Source organism: Trachypithecus francoisi, unplaced genomic scaffold, assembly GCF_009764315.1.
Source record: "Trachypithecus francoisi isolate TF-2019V2 unplaced genomic scaffold, Tfra_2.0 Lachesis_group3, whole genome shotgun sequence".
In the NCBI taxonomy this organism is placed as follows: Eukaryota; Metazoa; Chordata; class Mammalia; order Primates; family Cercopithecidae; genus Trachypithecus; species Trachypithecus francoisi.
This window is the reverse complement of record NW_022681468.1, coordinates 66355935-66370750: the sequence shown is the minus strand read 5'-3', so window position 1 is coordinate 66370750 and position 14816 is coordinate 66355935. Positions and strand designations below refer to the sequence as shown.

The window sequence follows — 14816 nt, the reverse complement described above, 5'->3', positions numbered from 1 at the left end:
ATGTATTTAGTTGTTAAGAAAAGGTAAGAATGGCCAGGCGCGGTGGCTCGCGCCTATAATCCCAGCACCTTGAGAGAAGGGTGGGTCACCTGAGGTTGGGAGTTTGAGACCAGCCTGACCAACATGGAGAAACCCCGTCTCTACAAAAAATACAAAATTAGCCGGGCGTGGTGGTGCATGCCTGTAATCCCAGCAACTCTGGAGGCTGAGGCAGGAGAATCGCTTGAACCCGGGAGGCAGAGGTTGCAGTGAGCCGAGATCGGGCCATTGCACTCTAGCCTGGATGACAAGAGCAAAATTCCGTCTCAAAAAAAACAAAAACAAAAACAAACAGGTACGAATCAACTTTATTTTTTTCAAGTTGTTGTTAGTTCTTCCAGTATAATTTATTGAATAATCTTTGTCTACCTCCCTGAATTAAAATGCAACCATATAACAAATTACCATATATTCTTGGGTATATTTAATTGAAGGCTGTATTAATTTTTTTTTTTTTTTTGAGAGGGAGTCTGACTCTATCGCCCAGGCTGGAGTACAGTGGCACCATCTTGGCTCACTGCAAGCTCTGCCTCCCGGGTTCACGCCATTCTCCTGCCTCAGCCTCCAGAGTAGCTGGAACTGCAGGCACCCGCCACCACACCCAGCTAATTTTTTGTATTTTTAGCAGAGACGGGATTTCACGGTGTTAGCCAGGATGATCTCAATCTCCTGACCGCGTGATCCACCAGCTTCGGTCTCCCAAAGTGCTGGGATTACAGGCATGAACCACCGCGCCCAGTCTAAAATTGTTTTATAGTAGATTTTAATATCTGGTGTGCTAAGTCCCCCACCCCATATGCTGCTTTTCCAATTTTTCCAAAATATTTATTTTTATTATTTTTTTTTGAGAGAGTGCCCAGGCTAGAGTGTAGTGGTGTGATCTTGGCTCACTGCAAGCTCTGCTTCCTGGGTTCAAGCAATTCTCCTGCCTCAGCCTCCTGAGTAGCTGGGATTACAGGCGTATGCCCCCACTCCTGGCTAAGTTTTGTATTTTTAGTAGAGACGGAGTTTCACCATGTTGGTCAGGTTGGTCTCAAACTCTTGACCTTGTGATCCGACTGCCTAGGCCTCCCAAAGTGCTAGGATTACAGGCGTAAGCCACCACGCCTGGCTATGTATTTATTTTTAATGAAAACTTTATAGTCATTTTTCAAGTTCCCCAAAAAGTTAAAATTTCATTGTGATTATATTGCCTTTATAAATTAATTTAAAGTAATCAACATCTTTAGAATATTGACTCTAAACAGAAACAAGTATAATTCTGCATTTATTCTATCATCTATATTCTGCAGTAACATTTTATAGTTTTCTTCATCAGGTCTTGTACATTTTTATTAAGTTTAGTCCTAGAGTGTTTTTTGCTAAAACAAATTATTTGCTATTGTGAACAGGATTTTTTTCTTTTTATTGCATTTCCACCAATTCGTTGCTTATGTATAGGAAATTTAAAAATGTTTTTCCAGTTTGCAGGAAGCTCCTTCGTCTATCTCTTGTCTCCGGTGGAAACTCCTGTGACTATCTTCTCAGCTATGCTTGATTGGATCACAGTTAAAGAAAAAGTGAGGCACTTCTCCAGGAAGACAATAAAATTTCTTTTTGTGGTTGGACTTATAAAATGTTGGAATAGTAAGTCTGTCTTTGTCCACTCTGGCTGCTATAACAAAATAGGTAGCTTATAAACAACAGAAACTTCTCACAGTTCTGGAACCTGGGAAGTCCAAGAACAAGACAAGATTAGGTGTCTGATAAGGGCCCGCTTCCTCATAAATGGTACCTTCTTGCTGTGACCTCACGTCGTAATATAAGGGATGAGGAGTCTCTCTTCGCCCTCTTTTATAATGTCACGAATCCACTCAAAGACCTCACTTTCTAGTACCATCACCCCTGGGGGCTAGGATTTCAACATATGAATTTGGTGGGGGGAGTGGGACACAGATATTCAGATAATAGTAAAGTCTTAATTCATTAATATGTAATTTTTTGCCTGGTGCAGTGGCTCACACCTGTAATTCCAGCACTTCCAGAGGCTGAGGCAGGTGGATCACTTAAGCCCAGGAGTTCGAGATCAATCTGGGTAAAATGGCAAAACCCCATGTCTACAAAAAATACAAAAATTAGTCAGGCATGGTGGCGCGCCTGGAGTCCTTCCTGAGGCAGGAAGATCACCTGAGTCCAGGAGGTGGAGGTTGCATTGAATCATGATCGTGCCACTGCACTCCAGTCTGGAAGACAGAGCAAGGCTGTCTAAAAAAAAAAGAAAGAAAGAAAAAAAAGTGTTTAGCACCCCATTAATTAAAAAATAAATAAATATATAAAATATGTAATTTCCCCCCCGAAACTGTTACCAAAAATGTTCTGTTGACTTATCCTGTGATATCAGGCAATATTCACAATTCAGTCCAATTCTATAACCTTAAAAAACATGTTTATTGATTTTATTTTTTTTTTTTTTTAATTTTATGAGACAGGATCTTGCTCAGTCTCCCAGGCTGGAGTGCAGTGGCAGGATCACAGCTCACTACAGCCTCAACATCCTGGCTCAGCCTTCCAAATAGCTGGGACTACAGCTGTATGTCACCACGCCCAGCTAATTTTATTTTATTTTTTATAGAGACAGGGATTTCACCATGTTGCTCAGGCTGGTCTCGAACTCCTGAGCTCAAGTGATCTTCCTGCCTTGGCCTTCCAAAGTGCTGGGACTACTGACATGAACCACCACACCTGGCCAAAAACCGCTTTTTTTTTTTTTTTTTTGAGACGGAGTCTCGCTCTGTCGCCCAGCCTGGAGTGCAGTGGCCGGATCTCAGCTCACTGCAAGCTCTGCCTGCCGGGTTTACGCCATTCTCCTGCCTCAGCCTCCCGAGTAGCTGGGACTACAGGCGCTCGCCACCTCGCCCAGCTAGTTTTTTGTATTTTTTAGTAGAAACGGGGTTTCACCGGGTTAGCCAGGATGGTCTTGATCTCCTGACCTCGTGATCCGCCCGTCTCGGCCTCCCAAAGTTCTGGGATTACAGACTTGAGCCACCGCGCCCGGCCAAAAACCACTTTTATTGTTAAAAGTTTTAAACACACGAAGTTAGAAAGAATGTTATAATGAACCTCTATGTACCTATCACTCAGCTTTAACAATTATCAACTCTGCCTGGTGCGGTGGCTCATGCCTGTAATCCCAGCACTTTGGGAGGAAGAGGTGGGTGGATCACAAGGTCAGGAGTTCAAGACCAGCCTGGTGGTGGCTCATGCCTGTAATCCCAGCACTTTGGGAGGAAGAGGCGGGTGGATCACGAGGTCAGGAGTTCAAGACCAGCCTGGCCAAGATGGTGAAACCCTGTCTCTACTAAAAATACAAAAACATTAGCTGGACACAGTGGCAAGCACCTGTAATCCCAATTACTCGGGAGGCTGAGGCAGGAGAATCGCTTGAACTCGGGGGCAGGGTTGGAGTGAGCCAAGATCATGCCACTGCATTCCAGCCTGGGTGACAGAGTGAGACTCCATTTCAGAAAAAAAAAAAAAAAAAAAAATTATCAACTCATTGCTATTTTTGTTTCAATGTTCCACATATTCCTCACCACACACACCCTTATTCTCTGCCACTTGAATCATTTCCAAAACTTTGTGATGGCGTGGGTTTCCTTGCCCAATGGGGCAACTAGCCTCTTTTCACAATGTCTATTTGATCATGTGGACAGTCACATATTATTATGCCATATAGTAGGAATACCTTGGTCCCACCCCTCCTTTCTTTTTTGTTCATTTCTTTCTCTACTGAGTGGCAGCAAGCCTGAGGCACTGGATATTGTGCTACTTTTTTGGTTTAGCTATCTATAGATGACACTATGAACAGATCCTGACTTGGTAGATGGGTTAATTTGAACACCTCCTAGTTAAATAGCAAGGGGGAGGGGACAAACTGAATGCCAAACATCCCCATTCCCATCCCTGCACATTAGAAGAGAAGGGGGAAGAGATGATTGACACTACTATGAGCTCTGTGTGCTACCTCCCACCTCCCTGAGTTAGATTTATAGAAGCCTTACAAAGAGATTACTGGACTCAAAGATGTCAGTTTTCTGAAAATAGAATATAAAAGTACTCTGCCATTTTTGTTCTCAGCTGTAAGTTCTGTCAGGAAATACATGGAAGACAAGAAAGATACTGCTTAACACATCTATCACCATGTTACACATACAAACTCAAGAAATGCAGGAAATGGCTCCATTGCTGCACTGCTGTTCTGCCTTGCAAGAGAGCTCTGGCACAGAATGTGGGTCCAGAGACCTGGCTCTGCTTGCAGTAGCTCCCCCTTGCCCTATTTCATTCTGCAGGGCCACCAAGGCCCTGGGACACTGCAAGTGCTAAAGCTACAGACTGTTTGGTTGCAACGTGGAGTCCCTCAGGTGTATAGACTCTCTCTCTCTCTCTCTTTTTTTTTTTTGGAGGTGAAGTTTCACTCTTGTTGCCCTGGCGGGAACACAATGACACGATCTCATCTCGCTGCAACCTCTGCCTCCTGGGTTCAAGCAATTCCCCTGCCTCAGCCTCCCAAGTAGCAGGGATTACAGGTGTCCGCCACGATGCCCAACTAATTTTTGTATATTTAGTAGAGACAGGGTTTCACCATGTTGACCAGGCTGGTCTTGAACTCCTGACCTCAGATGATCCACCCGCTTCAGTCTCCCAAAGTGCTGGGATTACAGGCGTGAGTCACTGTGCCTGGGCTAGACTCTCTTTTTAAAGATTAACTGGAAATCATCATGGCGGATGGGAGGCAGAACTAGACTGCAGCTCTGACTTTGATGGACAGAGTGGTGTGCGGAGGCTCGCACCATGAATTTTAGCTTCAGATCAACTGCAAGAACAGACCACCAATCTTGAGAGGACCCACAGACCCTCTGACAGAAGCGGACTGCTCCTCCAGGACCCTGGAGACACCCCAAATATTGTGAGAGCCCAAACTGCAAAAGTGGGAAAGGTAGATCCTCCTGTCCCAAACACACACCCTCTCTGGAGAAATTGAAGGACTGTTTGCAGGAGAAGTTTCTGATCTTACCTGGAGCTGAGTCAATTAGAGAGCCCAGTGAAATACAGGCATAGAGGAAGCAGCAGGAAAGGCCTTGGGAACTTGCTGGGTCCCCAGCATGCCATTCCTGCCTGAAACCACAGAGATCTATCAGGAGAGTGGGCAGAAGAGTGAGGGACAACACCACAGAGAGAAGGAAGTGTCCAGCTGAACTTTGTGACAATTCGAACCTGGTGAGAAGCCTCCTGGCCAGAACTCAAGGGAGGGCACAGATCGGTGTGCAGACTCCACAGACGGGGGAAGAACTAAAGCCCTTTTCTTTTGCAGCTGGGAGGAGGGTAGCCTGGGGCAAGTTCTCAAGCCCAGCTCACCCACTGCCCAGAAATAGACTTGAAGCTGTTAGGGGGTGCATAGTGGGAGTGAGACTAGCTCTTCAGTTTGTGTGGGAAGTGGGTAAGGCCCGTGACTGTGCTTTCCCCCACTTCTCTGACAAACTGCATGACTCAGCAGAGGCAGCTATAATCCTCCTAGGTACACAACTCCATTGACCTGGGAACCTTACCCCATCCCCCACAACAGCCACAGCAAGACCCGCCCAAGAATAGTCTGAGCTCAGACACACCTAGCCCTGCCCCCACCTGATGGGCCTTCCCTATCCACTCTGGTAGCTGAAGACAAAAGGCATATAATCTTGGGAGTTCAAGGGTCCCACCCACCACTGGTTCCTCTCCATACTACCATAGTTGATGTTTTCTGGAAAGCGCCACCTCCTGGCAGGAGGCCAACCAGCACAAAAATAGAGCATTAAATCACCAAAGCTAAGAACCCTCACAGAGCCCACTGCGCTCCCCTGCCACTTCCACCGAACAGGCACTGGTATCTACTCTGTGCGGACAACTCCCAGTACCAGCCCAGAGCTGGGTAGACGTGCTGAGTGGCTAGACCCAGAAGAGAGACAACAATCACTGCAGTTTGGCTCACAGGAAGCCACATCCATAGGAAAAGGGGAGATCCGTGGGACAAAAGAATCTGAACAACAGCCTTCAGCCTTCGACCCTCCCTCTGACAGAGCCTATCCAAATGAGAAGGAACCAGAAAACCAACCCTGGTAATATGACAAAAAAAAAAAAGGCTCTTTAACACCCCCCAAATAATCATAGTAGCTCACCAGCAGTAGATCCAAACCAAGAAGAGAGCCCTGATTTACCTGAAAAAGAATACAGGAGCTTAGTTATTAAGCTAATCAGGGAGGCACCAGAGAAAGGGGAAGCCCAGGGCAAAGAAATCCAGAAAGCAGTACAAGAAGTGAAGAGAGAAATATTTAGGGAAATAGACAGCATAAAGAAAAAACAATCAAAACTTCAGGAAACACTGGACACACTTACAGAACTGCAAAATGCTCTGGAAAGTCTCAACAACAGAACTGAACAAGTAGAAGAAAGAAATTCAGAGCTCGAAGACAAGGTCTAACAAAGACAAAGAAAAAAGAATAAGAAAATATGAGGCTGGGCACAGTGGCTCACGCCTGTAATCCCAACACTTTGGGAGAGGTCACGAGGTCAGGAGATTGAGACCAGCCTGGCCAACAGGGTGAAACCCCATCTCTACTAAAGATACAAAAATTAGCTGAGTGTGATGGTGCGTGCCTGTAATCCCAGCTACTCAGGAGGCTGAGGCAGGAGAATCGTTTGAACCAGGGTGTCGGAGGTTGCAGTGAGCCGAGATGGTGCCATTGCACTCCAGCCTGGCGACAGAGCAAGACTCCATCTCAAAAAAAAAGAAAGAAAGAGAGAGAGAGAGAAAGAAAGAAAAGAAAGAAAGAAAGAAAGAAAGAAAGAAAGAAAGAAAGAAAGAAAGAAAAAGAAAATATGAACAAAACCTCCAAGAAGTCTGGGATTATGTGAAATGACCAAACCTAAGAATAATTGGTGTTTTGAGACTAGCCTGGCCAATATGGTGCAACCCTGTCTCTACTAAAAGTACAAAAAATTAGCCAGGCGTGGTGGCACGTGCCTGTAGTCCCAGCTACTCAGTAGGCTGAGGTAGGAGAATTGCTTGAACCCGGGAGGCAGAGGTTGCAGTGAGCTGAGACTGTGCCAGTGCACAACAGCCTGGGTGACAAAGCAAGACTCTGTCTCAAAAAAAAAAAGAAGAAGAATCGGTGTTGCTGAAGAAGAAAATTCTAAAACCTTGGAAAACATATTTGGGGGAATAATTTAGGAAAAGTTCTCCAAACTTGCTAGAGACCTAGACATCCAAAAACAAGAAGCACAAACAACACCTAAGAAATTCATCACAAAAAGAACATCATCTAGGCACACTGTCATCAGGTTGTCATCAGGTTATCTAAAGCTAATACAAAGGAAAAAATCATAAGAGCTGTGAGACAGAAGCACCAGATAACCTATAAAGGAAAACCTATCAGATTCACAGCAGATTTCTCAGCAGAAACCCTACAAACTGGAAGGGTTTGGGGCCCTATCTTCGGACTCCTCAAACAAAACAATTATAAGCCAAGAATTTTGTATCTAGCAAAACTAAGCATCGCATATGATAGAAAGATACAGCCTAGGCCGGGCGCCGTGGCTCAAACCTGTAATCCCAGCATTTTGGGAGGCCGAGACGGGCGGATCACGAGGTCAGGAGATTGAGACCATCCTGGCTAATACGGTGAAACCCCGTCTCTACTAAAAAATACAAAAAAGTAGCCGGGCGAGGTGGCGGGTGCCTGTAGTCCCAGCTGCTTGGAAGGCTGAGGCAGGAGAATGGCTTAAACCCGGGAGGTGGAGCTTGCAGTGAGCTGAGATTCGGCCACTGCACTCCAGCCTGGGTGACAGAGCGAGACTCCGTCTCAAAAAAAAAAAAAAAAAAAAAAATCTATTTCATACAAATGCTGAGATAATTTGCCCCTACCGAGGCACCACTACAAGAACTACTAAAAGGAGCTCTGTATCTTAAAACAGGCCGGGGGCAGTGGCTCTTCCTCTGTGCCAGAAGCAGAACTGTGTTGTCATTATTCCTGGGCAGAGAGAAAGATGAAAATTTCCTCCTCTCTTCTCAATTTTTATTTTTATTTTATTTATTTATTTACTTATTTTGAGACGGAGTTTCGCTCTTGTTGCCCAGGCTGGAGTGCAATGGCGCGGCAGCGTGTGGTGTTGCTCACCACAACCTCTGCCTCTGGGATTCAAGCGATTCTCCTGCCTCAGCCACTCAAATAGCTGGGATTACAGGCATGCCCCACCACACCCGGCTCATTTTGTATTTTTAGTAGAGATGGGGTTTCTCCATGTTGGCTATATTGGTCTTGAACTCTGACCTCAGGTGATCCACCCTCCTCCGCCTCCCAAAGTGCTGGGATTACAGGCCTGAGCCACCGCGCCCAGCCTTATTTAGTTTTTTGAGACGGAGTCTTGCTCTGTTACCCAGGATAGAGTGCAGTGGTGCCGTTTTCGCTCACTGCAACCTCCCCTTCCTGGGTTCAAGCGATTCTCGTGCCTCCACTTCCTGAGTAGGTGGGATTACAGGCGCCTGCCACCACGCCCGGCTAATTTTTGTATTTTTAGTAGACATGGGGTTTCACCATGTTGGTCGGACTGGTCTCAAACTCCTGACCTCAAGTGATCCGCCTGCCTCAGCCTCCCAAAGTGCTGGGATTACAGGCGTGAGCCACCGCGCCCAGGGTCTCCCAATTTGCAATTAAGTGGAAGCACGAAATTATTTCTGGCCAATAGAAGTAAACAGAAGAGGCTGGGTGCAGTGGCTGACTCCTGCAATCCCAGCACTTTGGGAGGCTGAGGCGGGGGGATCACTTGAGACTCAGGAGTTCCACACCAGCCTGGCCAAGGTGGCGAAACATTGTCTCTACTAAAAACACAAAGATAATTAGCCGGGTGTGGTGGCACGCACCTGTAATCCCAGCTACTCGGGCAGCAGAATCATTTGAACTGGGAGGAGAAGGTTGCAGTGAACCAAGATGGCACACCTGTAATCCCAGCTACTCGGGCAGCAGAATCATTTGAACTGGGAGGAGAAGGTTGCAGTGAACCAAGATGGCACAACTGCACTGCAGCCTGGGTGACAGAGCAAGACTCCTTATTAAAAAAAAAAAAGGCCGGGCGCGGTGGCTCAAGCCTGTAATCGCAGCACTTTGGGAGGCCGAGACGGGCGGATCACGAGGTCAGGAGATCAAGACCATCCTGGCTAACACGGTGAAACCCCGTCTCTACTAAAAATACAAAAACTAGCCGGGCGAGGTGGCGGGTGCCTGTAGTCCCAGCTACTCAGGAGGCTGAGGCAGGAGAATGGCGTGAACCCGGGAGGCGGAGCTTGCAGTGAGCTGACATCTGGCCACTGCACTCCAGCCTGGGCGACAGAGCAAGACTCCGTCTCAAAAAAAAAAAAAAAAAAAAAAAGGAAACAGGAGTAATATAAATATACACCACTTCCGGGTTCCAGGCTGGTCTTTTTTTTTTTTTTTTTTTTTTTTTTTTTTGAGACGAGCTTTCCCTTTATGTTGCCCAGACTGGAGAGTAGTGGCACAATCTCGGCTCACTGCAACCTCCTTCTCTCAGGTTCAAGCCCTTCTCATGCCTCAGCCTCCCAACTAGCTGGGATTACAGGCACATGCCACCACGCCCGGCTAACTTCTGTATTCTTAGTAGAGATGGGGTTTCGCTGCCTTGGCCAGGCGGGTCTCAAACTCCTGATGTCAAGTGATCCGCCCACCTTGGCCTCCCAAAGTGCTGGGATTACAGGCGTGAGCCACTGGGCCCCAGCCAGGCCTAGTTTTTAACTGAGTTCTTTAGTTCTCTTTGCCTGCCATGGTGACCTTGGCTAACTCAACTTCCAGATGGTTTCGCTACCGGTTAGCTGCACATAGGACAGTTCACAGTAGACTGCAGTGTGAACAAGAAACAAACTTTCATTGTGTTAAGCCATTGAGATTTATGGGTTATCTGCAACCTTAGCTAATGAATTACCTTGATAAATACACATTGTGGGGATAATGCTGTATTAACTTCTGCTTTGTGTAATCTCCTTAAGTATCCATATTTGCCATTAAGGAAGTTTTATATTCTGTAACTGTTGGTGGATTTCCATATATCATAACACCATCACTCAGTGTTGGCCATTTGGTAAACAAAAATGTGTCATGCAGCAGCATGATTACTTTTGGTAGTTTATCAGATTTGTAGGAAACAATAGTTTCTCTTGTATTCAAAAGTAAAGAAACTCTGTTTCATAAGGTGGCAAACTCCCTTTTCAGAAACCTCACTGTGTGAACAACGGTGAAGTCTTCCAGTGCTTCCACTGCAGTAAATCAGCATTAGCAATGTGACATAAGTGTAATCTTCACTCTCCACTGCACTACACTCTCCTCACTTTCATGTGAGGGGAGCACTGAGACCACTGCGGTCTGATACTATGTAAGTATCAACTTTTTCCAGCCATCACTGTAGACATACAATTTTTCTGCTTTTTGATATTTAAGATTACAGAGCAGGGAATGTTAAGACCATGCTTATATTTTGCTTGTGAATAGTATGATTTTCCAAAATCCCCAAATTATATTGGTTATTTTGAGACTTCAAATCCACTCCCATTCCTACTCCCTCGCCTATGTTGGCATACACTATTTTAGAAGCAGAACTTAAGTTTTAGAGGAGGTGCTGGCAATTTGGAATATGAAAGAATGGGGCTGGTTTTACCTTGGTTGTTCTTGAATGGCTATTCTTATCCGAGTGAGGCAAACCCAGCATGGGTAGGAGCCCTGGAAGTGGACAAAATAAACCTGTGCTTGTGTCAATTTGTATCTCCTCATGCTGTTTCCTATATGTCTTCCTTGAGAAAAATTGTCTTCCTGAGAAAATTGACCGGACTTTTGTTTTGTTTTGTTTTTGAGACAGGGTCTTGCTCTGTCATCTAGGCTGGAGTGCAGTGGCACAATCTCGGCTCACTGCAGCCTTGACTTCTTAGGCTCAGGTGACCCTCCTGTCTCAGCCTCCTGAGTAGCTGGGACCACAGACACATGACACCATGCCCAGCTAATTTTTTGTTTTCTGTAGTGATGGGGTCTCCCGATGTCGCCCAGGCTGAGACTTTACAAAAAAAAAAAGAAAAAATATCTGGCCGGGCACGGTGGCTCACACCTGTATACCCAGCACCTTGGGAGGCCAAGGCGGGTGGCTCACTTGAGGTCAGGAGTTCGAGACCAGCCTGGCCAGCATCGTGGAACCCTGTCTCTACTACAAATACAAAAATTAGTCAGGCACAGTGGCATGCACCGGTAATCCCAGCCACTTGGGAGGTTGAGGTAGGAGAATGACTTGAACCAGGGAGGCGTGGAGGTTGCAGTGAGCCATGATCGTGCCACTGGACTCCAGCCTGGGCAAGACTCCATCTCAAAAAAAAAAAAAAGAAAAAATATCTGGGGTCCCCAGCCTCATGACCACCTTGCTGCTCAGCCTGCTGGCTGGCCCCCAAAAGGTTGCAGCCAAATGTGGTCGCTCCTTCGCCTGCCCCAAAGGATTCAAATGCTGTGGCGACAGCTGCTGCCAGGAGAATGTGTTCTTCCCTGGCCCCTTGAGGGTCTTCATCATCATGTTCCTGATCACCCTGCCCCTCTTGTGCATCTGTGACTGGTTAAGCACTACTGTCCCAACTACAGAGACCCGGACCCAGACGCCCTGACGGATTGCCGGGGACCCCGGGAACTGCCCTCCATCATCCCGCTAGAGAGGGTCAGAGCATCCCTCTCTGCACCGCCACCCTCCTATAGTGAGGTGATTCTGAAGCCTACCTGGGGCCCACCTTCCACAGAGCCACCCCCTCGCTACAGCTTCAGGCCTGAAGAATATACCGGGGATCAGAGGGCCATTGACAAGCCAGCCTTCTGAGTCACCTCCTGCCTAGAATCTTGCCATCGGCAGCCTCCTCCCCAGTGCCTCCTGGATCAAGCTAGAGACTGCTGGCACCGCAGGAATGTCCCTGCCCATCCTGCCATATCTCTGTTCATTCTTGGATTTAACTTATGGCTTTTTCTGCCTCTGTTCCCAACCCAGCTGCCTCTGTTGTCCTGAAGGTCAGGCTGGAGTGACAGTATCTGCCCACCCCCCAACCCAAGAGAGAGGCTGCTGGAAGGAAAATGCTGACCATTGGAGGTGCCCAACAGCAGAATGGGCTACTCTGAGGGGTAGTAAAAGCCCCATTTCTGGAGTTATGCAAATCTTGACTGGACAGTCAGCTCTGAGATTTTATCAGGGCACTTCTATACCTGTGGGAGACTGGACTGGATGAGCTCTGAGCCAGCTTCCAATCTTACTTGAATAGAGAACTCACTGTACCCACCCCCAACACGTGGTAAACACACATCCTCACTGAAAACAAAAAAAATCTCTGATTTATGTGAAATATTTTATAAACTATAAAGCCACTAAAAACACTAGCTCTTCCACTTTCATTGAATGACTGTTAAACCTATATAGAAAGTCATTTCATTCAGTTGCTTAAGTGTACATTTTGCAACTCTTCTTATCCTGAAGAGTATACTAGACAGATATATTGTTCAAGTTGCTCTGTGGTTGCTTTAATGCTCATACGAGAAAAAATTAATGACTAATATGAGCATTTGGTTAACATGTTTTTTAAGACTTGAAATGTTGCTGCCATGTTCTGTACCTGTGCTATTCAATATGGTAGCCACTAGCCACATGTGACTATTGAGCCTCTGAATTGTGGCTAGTTTGATTAAAGAATTGATTTTAAAATTTTATTTGATTTAAAAAACTTAAGTTTAAATAACCATGTAGATAACACAAATATAGAAGGCTTCTGTAGTATAAAAAGTACTATTGGATAGCACTATTCTACACAAAATCCTCATAAATATTAGTTATTATTTAGAACTATGCCATCTGATATGTAGCTGTTGGTTACATGTAGCCATTGAACACCTGAAATGTGGTTATTCTGAATTGAGAAATGCTGTCAATATAAAATACATTAGATTTCAAAGGCATAGCATGAAAATTGAAAATATGTAAAATGTCATAATAATTTTTATATTGATCATCATAGTAGGTAGAATAATGGCCCACTGAAGATCTCCATGTACACATCTCGAAAACCTGTGAATATGTTTCATATGTTACATGGTGAAGGGGAATTAAGGCTGTAGAAGGAATTAAGGTTGCTAATCAGCTGACCTTATAACAGTGAGAATATGCTGGATTATCTGGGTAGGCCCAATACAACTACAAGGGTCCTTAACAGTAGAAAAGGAGATGTGACTACAGAAAAAAGACATAGAGGCTGGCCATCATGGCTCACACCTGTAATCCCAATACTTTGGGAAGTCAAGGTGAAAGGATCACTTGAGCCCAGATGTTTGAGACCCTGTCTCTACAAAAAAAAATTTTTAATTAGTTAGGCGTGGGGCTGGGCGCGGTGGCTCACGCCTGTAACCCCAGCACTTTGGGAGGCTGAGGTGGGCGGATCGTGAGGTCAGGAGATCGAGACCATAGTGGCTAACATGGTGAAACCCCGTCTCTACTAAAAATACAAAAAAATTGTGGTCCCAGCTCCTCAGGAGGCTGAGGCAAGAGAATGGCATGAACCCGGGAGGCGGAGCTTGCAGCGAGCCAAGATCAAGCCACTCCACTCCAGTCTGGGCAACAGAGCGAGACTCTGTCTCAAAAAAAAAAAAAAAAAATAGCTGGGCATGGTGGTGCCTACCTGCAGTCCCAGCTTCTCAGCAGACTGAAGTGAGAGTATCACTTGAGCCCAGAAGGTTGAGGCTGCAATGAGCCGTGATTGTGTCACTGCACTCCAGCCTGAGTGACAGGACAGACCCTGCCTCAAAAAAAGAAAAAAGATGCAGAGATGCAACATTATTGGCTTTGAAGATAGAAGAAGGGGGCATCTAAGAAGCTGAAAAATACAAGGTAATATATTCTCCCCTAGAACTTTAGAATAGAATGCAGTCCTGCTAACACTTTGGTTTTTGCCCATTGAGATCTATATTGGACTTCTGACCTATATAAATATGAATGAACAAATGAATGGGCCATGCATGGTGGCTCATGCCTGTAATTCCAGCACTTTGGGAGGCCCAGGCAAGTGGATCACTTCAGACCAAAGAGTTTAAGACCAGCCTGGGCAACATGGTGAGATCTTGTCTCTACCAAAAAAAAAAAAAAAAGAAAACATTAGCCAGGCATGGTGGCGCATGCCTATACTCGGGAGGCTTGAGACAGGAGGATCGCTTGAGCCTGGGAGATTGAGGCTGCAGTGAGCCATGATCATGCAATTGCACTCCAGCCTGGGCAACAGTGTGAGACCTATCTCCAAAACAACAAACTAAAACAAAAAAGCCTAAATAAATCAACAAAATAAATAAGTTTGTTTTAAGATACTGTTAGTAGTAATTTGTTACAGCAGCAAATAGACGATGAATACAATAATATTAAATAATATCTTGTATATAGTGACTTAAGTAAAATATAATGTTGAAGTTGATTTCACCTGTTTCTTTTTACTTTAAAAAATATAGCTATTGGGAGGCCGAGGTGGATGGATCACGAAGTCAGGAGATTGAGACCATCCTGGCTAACACAGTGAAACCCCGTCTCTGCTAAAAAACAGAAAAAATTAGCTGGGCGTGGTGGCAGGTGCCTGTAGTCCCAGCTACTCGGGAGGCTGAGGCAGGAGAAGGGCGTGAACCCGGGAGGCAGAGCTTACGGTGAGCTGAGAT

At 45.7% G+C, this 14816-nt stretch overlaps 1 long non-coding RNA gene and 1 pseudogene across 1 annotated transcript; one reads left to right on the top strand and one right to left on the bottom strand.

Annotated features, from left to right (window-relative positions):
• Positions 1-4478: 4478 nt before the first annotated feature.
• LOC117071280 lies at positions 4479-8622 on the bottom strand. The gene is made up of 2 exons (XR_004432223.1): positions 8567-8622; positions 4479-4581 (listed from the first exon to the last, which is right to left on the bottom strand). It is a non-coding gene; the product is annotated as an uncharacterized LOC117071280 (long non-coding RNA).
• A 2887-nt stretch (positions 8623-11509) lies between these two features.
• LOC117071033 lies at positions 11510-11961 on the top strand (annotated as a pseudogene).
• The last annotated feature ends 2855 nt before the right edge of the window (positions 11962-14816 follow it).